Here is a 7,446-nt window from a genome sequence, read left to right as displayed (position 1 = left end):
CTTAGAGCCCCCAGATCATCTAGCTTCTCTCACTAGCTTCTAGCTTTAATATCACCTGTGTGTCTAGAAGCTAGTGAGATCACTTGGGGAGAGAGTAAAGAAAATCTGAGAAGAGACCAAGGGTTAGCCCCAGAAGGAACTGGGTAGAAAACCAGAAGAATGAAGTGTCATAGAAATAAAGAAAAAATGAACCCAGCTTGCATAGCTCAGTGGTTGAACATCAACCTAGGAACCAAGAGGTCATGCTTTAATACCTGGTCAGGGCACAAGTCCTCAGCGTTGAGGACTTGATCCCTAGTATGGAGTGTGGAGGAGGCAGCCAATCAATGACTCTCTTCATTGATGTTTTTATCACTCTCCCTCTCCCTTCCTCTCTGAAACCATTAAAAATGTATTTTAAAAAATTTATAAAATATGTAAATTACTATACTTGAAAATGATGTGTTAACTTTCTTATTACCTGTTCATCATTATAACCTCAATTGTAGGTCTGCGCCTGCCACCTAGTAGGTACTCAGTCAGTATCTGCTAAATAATCTACACAAGTCAAGTCTTAACTATTGAGTGCCACATAAAAGGGGAGGTAGTGCCACATAAAAGGGAAGGTAAAATGCTGAGATGATAACTTATCATCTCAGCATTTTAGGCAGTGTTATTATTTTCCTACCACACCCTAAAATGAATGATTATGCCCTTTGTAATTGTCAACCTTGGATGACAAAGTTTCTGAAAATCAAGTGCTTCTCTTAACTGTTAAATGTGGTACTGAATCCTAGTTAGCTTGGTGGATTTGCAAGAATTTGAAAGTCAGCTAGTGGACAATCACTCACTGAGTAACTACCACTGAGACAGATGCCAATGGGAACACAAGGTTCTCAGGGTGTGACCAGCCAAGGCAGAAAGGAAAGGCAAAGTCACCTATAACAACATATAAAGACAACCTGTCCTTTCTGCCCTCTGTCCTCCTCCTCCTCTCCCCCCCCCCCCCCACTCCCCGCCGATAGACCAAGGTGGCCCACCCAGCAGGCAGGATTGCCATCAGTCCACATGGCCATTTAGAAACAAATCACCTCTTCCCTTGGCCTTGCCATGGCAGCTATGGACAGAGATGCACAGCAGCCAATGTGTATTCCCCATCGTGTGCTGACCTTGACAACGCTGCCAGAGATGTTTTCAACAAAGGATTTGATTTTGGGCTGGTGAAACTGCACGTGCAAACAAAATTTCATGCAGTGGCGTAAAATTCTCAACATCTGGCTCATCTAGTACAGACACTGGTAAAGTTACCGGGACCATGGAGGCCAAATATGAATGGTTTTTATGGTCTTTCACAGAGAAATGGAACACTGCTAACCTTCTGGGAACAGAAATTGCAATTGAAGACAAGGTGTGTCTAGGTTTGAAGCTAACATTTGATACCACCTTTTCAAACACAGGCAAGAAAAGTGGTAAAGTAAGTCTTCTTACAAGAAGGAATGTGTAAACCTCGGTTGCAGTGTTGACTTTTATTTTGCTGGACCTGCAATCCATGGCTCAACTGTCTTTTGTTATGAGGGCTTGCTTGCTGGATGCCAGATGACCTTTGACAGTGCCAAATCAAAGCTGATAAGGAATAACTTTGCAGAGGGCTACAGGACTGGGGACTTCCAGCTACACACTAATGTCAATGATGGCACTGAATTTGGAGGCTCCACTTATCAGAAAGTATGTGAAGATCGTGATACTTAAGTAAACCTTGCTTGGACATCAGGTACCAGCTGCACTCACTTTGACATTGCAGCTGAATATCAGTTGGATCCCACTACTCTGTGTCACCAGAGAGAAGAGCACACACCAACACTGCAAAGGTCCCAACCAGGTAAGGTGGGGGTTGCTGAGAGACTAGGGCAAAGGGGCTTGTGGATACAGCAGACAGCAGTATGCTAGTCCAGCTCCCAGGCAGAGTGTAAACATGGATCAGAGGGAAGCTGCTATGAGACACAACTGGGCAAATCTGTGGTATGTTGTCACAACATCAGGACAAGTATTAAAATGTAATTCTTGTAAACAAGAGACAATTTGGATGCATTCACAGGAGGATCTGATTCAAATACTCAAGCTAACCCATTATCCTGCACAATACAGATTGCAAATTTTAGTCAAATACAGCTAAGCTGCCTTATTTGTCATCATAGAAACAAACAAACAAACAAACCCAGAACTGGCCCCAATATTATTTCCCCCGAGTCCCTCTAAAATAGCAATAACACCAAGTTGATTGTCTTCATTCGAATGGTTTAGAAACGCTTTCACTTTCAGATATTGTCCACTAAAGTCCTTTTACAGAGTAGATTAAGTAGGATTTGGTTGATCAAGCAAAATTGCTGATCTACCTTAGCACTCAATTAGCCAGGGGTTATAACTCTAAGAATACACAGACATATGGATCAGACATGGGACTTTAACCTGAATTGGGAGCCTGCAAAGATTTAAAGCCAACTATATCTTTCCCCTGAATAGCTGAGGAAGGGCACATGGCCTGAAGGAGACAGATCCTAGAAGCTTCGGGTATTTGGTCACCCCTTTCCTATGAGGTTGTAACTCAGTTCTCTGGTGGAGATAAAAACAAGACACGATGCTGCCGAAACTGGTTTGGCTCAGTGATAGAGCGTCTGTCTGCGGACTGAAAGGTCCCAGGTTCGATTCCGGACAAGCGCATGTACATTGGTTGCAGGCACATCCCCGGTAGGGGGTGTGCAAGAGGCAGCTGGTCGATGTTTCTCTCTCATCAACGTTTCTAGCTCTCTATCTCTCTCCCTTCCTCTCTGTAAAAAATCAATAAAATATATTAAAAAACAAACAAACAAACAAAAACAAGACACAATGCCTATTACTAAGAAAAACACCAGAATCATGGCTGGGAAGCCAGCTCTCAGGATGCTCGGCTTAGTTTCCTGACACTGCCTTCCTCAGTTAGGTTGGACTTGGTTGATCAAGCAAATTGCTGATCATCCTTCTTCCCCCATGACAAAACAGTAGTGATAACCCTTAGCATTTGTGCAGGACTTGAATTATTTTATTATTTCTGGTAATCATTTCTCTTGATTCCCACAACAACTCCTGTTATGCAGGAAATAATCATTCAGGCCAAAACATGGTTTACATAGAAGGAGAGTGTGTCCCCGAGACGGAAGTCGCAGACAGTATCCCAGCTGGGTCCTCAGACTTCAGAGATGGTGTTCCCTTTCAAGTCTACTTGACCATCTCAAGTCTCCATCAAACAATTCTAGAGAGGAGGAAGGAGGGATGAGGGAGGACAGGATGAAAGAAGGTGAAGGGATTAGCCAAAGACCCAAGGACACAGACAAGTTATGATGATGCCAGAAGGAAGGGGTTAGGGTAGGGACTGAGTAGAGGGAGAAAAGGGGGCGAAATGGGGATGTGTAGTAGTGTCAACAATAAAAATAAGTCTTGACCATTAAAAACAACAACAATTCTTACCCAGAATGTGCTGTGATGAAAGCCTTTCTTCATATTTTAGCGTTTTTTGATTGGCAAATACTTTTGCCAACTCTTCACCATGATTTTTTAGTGCATTTTAATAACAACAAAAAACTTATACAAACCTCTTCTCTAGAATAAAGTGAGTGGTGATATTGATGATGGTTTTCAGCCCTTATTCTGGGAACAAATATATTGACTTCTGGAGCATCCTCCAAATCATTTTACTTGAATGCGGCAACCACCTTGCCAATGAATGCACTTGGGTGCTGGCAGTGGAGTGTTGCTCACTACAGAAGATACCTGGGATTGGAAGGTGGTAGTTGGTCGACCTTGGTGATAGAGAGACCCACTTTAATATGTAAAGAAATTCTATGATGTTTGAAGGGTCTCCCCTAGTATCTTATCCATCTATTCACCACTGGACTTAATGCTGTGTTCGGTGCTCTCCCTGATTGCAGTGTGTATCCCATTTGGAAGAAGAGAGTAGAGTAGAAAGCGATGGTGCAGGCTCCCACCCCATGGGTCGTTCCCATTATGCCCTCCCTGGCACTGCCCATGGGAGAGGAGGAGAGGAGCTCAGACTCCCCTGGGACTCACACATGGTTACATTGTCCTTTACCCAACCTGATACTTGATGGGCAAGCACTTGATTCTCCCCGAGGCAGGCTGGGTAGAGTCCACATCACCTTCGCCTTCTAGAAATGGGCTAATGCTGATCCACGGGGCGAGAGGGCCTAGAGCCATTTCTCTGGGTTTTCCTGCGCTTATTTCTTCACTGCCCAGCAGCAGCCAGCCCCTTCCCTCTGCAGTTTGTCATCATCTTGTTACCATAAAAATCACTTCTCAGTTTGGGCAGCAGGGCTCAGAGAATGCACAAGCACCATGTTAAATGTTATCATGTGAAACACCAGATATTTCTTCAGCGCTTCGTCCCAGAGCCGGGACTGTGGCTTTGCAAAATTCTTTTTCTGCCTCCTTCGCCCTCACTCTGTTTGTCTCCCAAGTCCCTTTCTCTTGCTCTCTTTCTCCGATTGACCACTTGTTAAATCTTTTTGTTTGTTTCCCCCCCTTTCTCCTGGGACCCTCCGACAGGCAGGCTTGCCAGATTCATTTTCTGATCAAAGCTGTTTGATTTGGTCAATTTTGCCACATTGGAGACGTTCTCTATTACAGAGATAAATAGCTTTGGGCTAACTGTCAACGAAAACTTGTAAGCTAATAAATTATTCCAATTTCTTCCCGCGGATTTCTCTGGAGACAGCCCTAGGAAATACACTTTTTGATTAGTAAATTTCTCTGTGTGTGTGTCTGGACATTCAAATGTGTCGGCTTTGATTAGCACCATTGCTTTTCAAGTCGACGTTGGCTGAGGGGCTGTCAGTTGCAGGCAGCCCTGATGCATAATGCATCAACTGGGCCCGGAAACAGGAGCCTCTTCCAAGGCTGGAAAGGCGGGAAAATTGCCCTAACAACCCCGCTGGCTTACTTTGCACCAAAGGGAGCTTAACTTGAAAGTCTCAATAAGACTTGCTCTGGCTTCAGTGGAAGCCACCCATGCTGGGCCGAGAGGGCTTGAAGAGACCACAACCAATGGACCTGCCCAGAACCAAAGCCACCGCGCCATCTGCTCTGGCCACCAACCCCTCCTCCCATGATTTCACCCTTGCATCCTCACCCAGGCTCTCTACTCCATCATCCTGGAGTCCCTGGGCAAAGGCCAGCCCCTCCTAGGCAGGCCCAGATTTCCCTCGGCCTCCCCTCGGATTCAGTTTGCCGTTTGTCTAGTTAAGGGCCCTTGGGTTGTTATAGAAACAATATTTTGGCTATAACAAATCAATCGGTGCGTGTGAACACAAACATACAGATCATTTATCAACGGCAAAATACCCTAAATTATGACCTTTCTAAAACCTATCAGAAGGGCGAGCGCATGCATAACGTAAATTAAAGTTTGAAGGGTCAGCGGTTTTTACTTTCACTATTCATCTTTCTTTCACCTTATAGGTTTAAGAACAAGAGGGCTGTGTAATTACATTTCAATGGGGTGCAGCGGTTCATTATTCCCGGCCACACCAATCTGCTGCAACATTTCCAATGCAGCCAGGTACATTTTAGCAGATATTAGTTGGTAAAAGACCATACTTGCTCTTTGGGATTGATAACATCTTTTAATGCATAACAGTGCTATCATCTCAATTTAGAAAAGGCTAAAAGGGTGAGGGATTTTTTTGTTTTGTTTTGTTTTTTTTCTTCTCAGATCAATACAGTTGTTCATATTTTATAAAGGTGGTAAAACCTGTCTGGTAATTCTTCCCAGATATGACTTGCCCTTCGCCTCCCCGTGGCTCCCTTTCTCTAATTGCTGTTTCCCTAAATATCCACCACTCCGTGAGCTAGTAGACAGCACTTTGTGCTCGAGCCCACTGCACTGATGGAAATGGGTAGGTTCCAGCAGAAAACCCTGCTGCTGCCAACTATCTGGCTCTGGCTGCAATGGTGCGATGGTGCCATGCTGCGGACGGCACGGGGCCCAAAATTTTGGAGCAGCCCCGAGAGGTCAGGTGGTAGCAGTCATCTACCTGTGCAGCCAATGGGCACCTTCACAAACTCTTGGTGCACTCTGCTCCAAAATGTGTGGGCACGGAGGCTGGTCAGCAGAGTCAGGTTAAGGGGACCTCTTATATCCTGAAGAAATTCGGAAGGGAGGAAGTGAAGGAAGGAGGGAGAGAGGGAGAGAGGAAATGAGGGACTTCTTTATTTTTTTTTTTAATTGTGGTAAAATATAACGTTAAATTTGCCATCTTAACCATTTTTAAGTGTACGGTTTAGTAGTGGTAGATTAATTCAGATTGTTACTCAACCAATCTCCACAATTTTTTTATTGGGCAAAACCCAGACTCTATACCCACTGAACAGCAATTCTGCATTGCTTCCTCCTCCCATCTCCTGGCAACCTTCTGCCTTTTCTTTCTATGAATGTGACTGCTCTAGGTACCTCATGTAAGTAGAATCGTGCAGTATTTGTCTTTTTGTAACTGGTTTATTTCCCTTTAGTATAATGTTCTCAAGGTTTATCCAAGTATAGCATATGTCAGAATTTCTTTTCTTTTAAGTGGATTGATATTTCATTGTATTTATAAACAACTTTTTGTTTATCCTTTTAACTGCTGATGGACATCCGGGTTGGTTCCACCTCTTGGCTATTGTGAATAATGCTCCTATGGACGTGGTGTGCAAATATTTCTTTGAGACTCTACTTAAAAAAAAAATAAAAAAAAATTGCTTCACCTTTTTTCATCCAGCACTCAAACTCCCTCTCCTCTGATAGCTGTCAGTCGGTTCTATATATCTATGCTTCTGTTTTGTTTGTTAAATTACTTTGTTCATTAGATTCCATATATAAGTGAAATCATATGGTATTGGTCTTTCTCTGACTGGCTTATTTCACTTAACATAATACCCTCCAAGTCCATACATGCTGTTGCAAAAGGTAATATTTTCTTCTTTTTTTACGGACAAGTAGTATTCCATTGTGTAAATGTACCCCAACTTCTTTATCCACTCATCTACCAATGGGCACTTGGGACTGTTTCCAGATCATGCTATTGTACATAATGCTGCAATAAACATAAGGGTGTATATATTCTTTTGAATTAGCATTTTGGGTTTCTTTAGATATATTTCCAGAAGTGGAATTGTTAGGTCAGAAGGAAGTTCCATTTTTTAATTTTTTGAGAAAACTTCATACTGCTTTCCACAGTGGCTGTACCAATCTGCATTCCACCAACAGTGCAAGGGTTTCCTTTTCTCCGCATCTTTGCCAACAAATGTTTGTTGATTTATTGATTAATAGAGGCTCAGTGAATGAAATCATACCCAATGGTGTCCCTCTGCCTGGCCTGTGGGATCAGGCTGAAACCGGCTCTCTGACATTCTCCAAGGGGTCCCAAATTGCAAGATGGC

At 43.4% G+C, this 7,446-nt stretch overlaps 1 pseudogene across 1 annotated transcript; it reads left to right on the top strand.

The window, feature by feature from the left end:
• The first annotated feature begins 1,089 nt into the window (after positions 1–1,089).
• LOC311621083 (non-selective voltage-gated ion channel VDAC2-like) lies at positions 1,090–3,289 on the top strand (annotated as a pseudogene). The gene is made up of 2 exons: positions 1,090–1,858; positions 3,111–3,289. The product of its transcript is annotated as a non-selective voltage-gated ion channel VDAC2-like (transcript).
• The last annotated feature ends 4,157 nt before the right edge of the window (positions 3,290–7,446 follow it).

Source organism: Pipistrellus hanaki (assembly GCF_964339955.1).
Source record: "Pipistrellus hanaki genome assembly, chromosome: 4".
Classification (NCBI taxonomy): Eukaryota; Metazoa; Chordata; class Mammalia; order Chiroptera; family Vespertilionidae; genus Pipistrellus; species Pipistrellus hanaki.
Note: the sequence above shows the minus strand (reverse complement) of the source record. Positions and strands in the feature narration are given on the sequence as shown.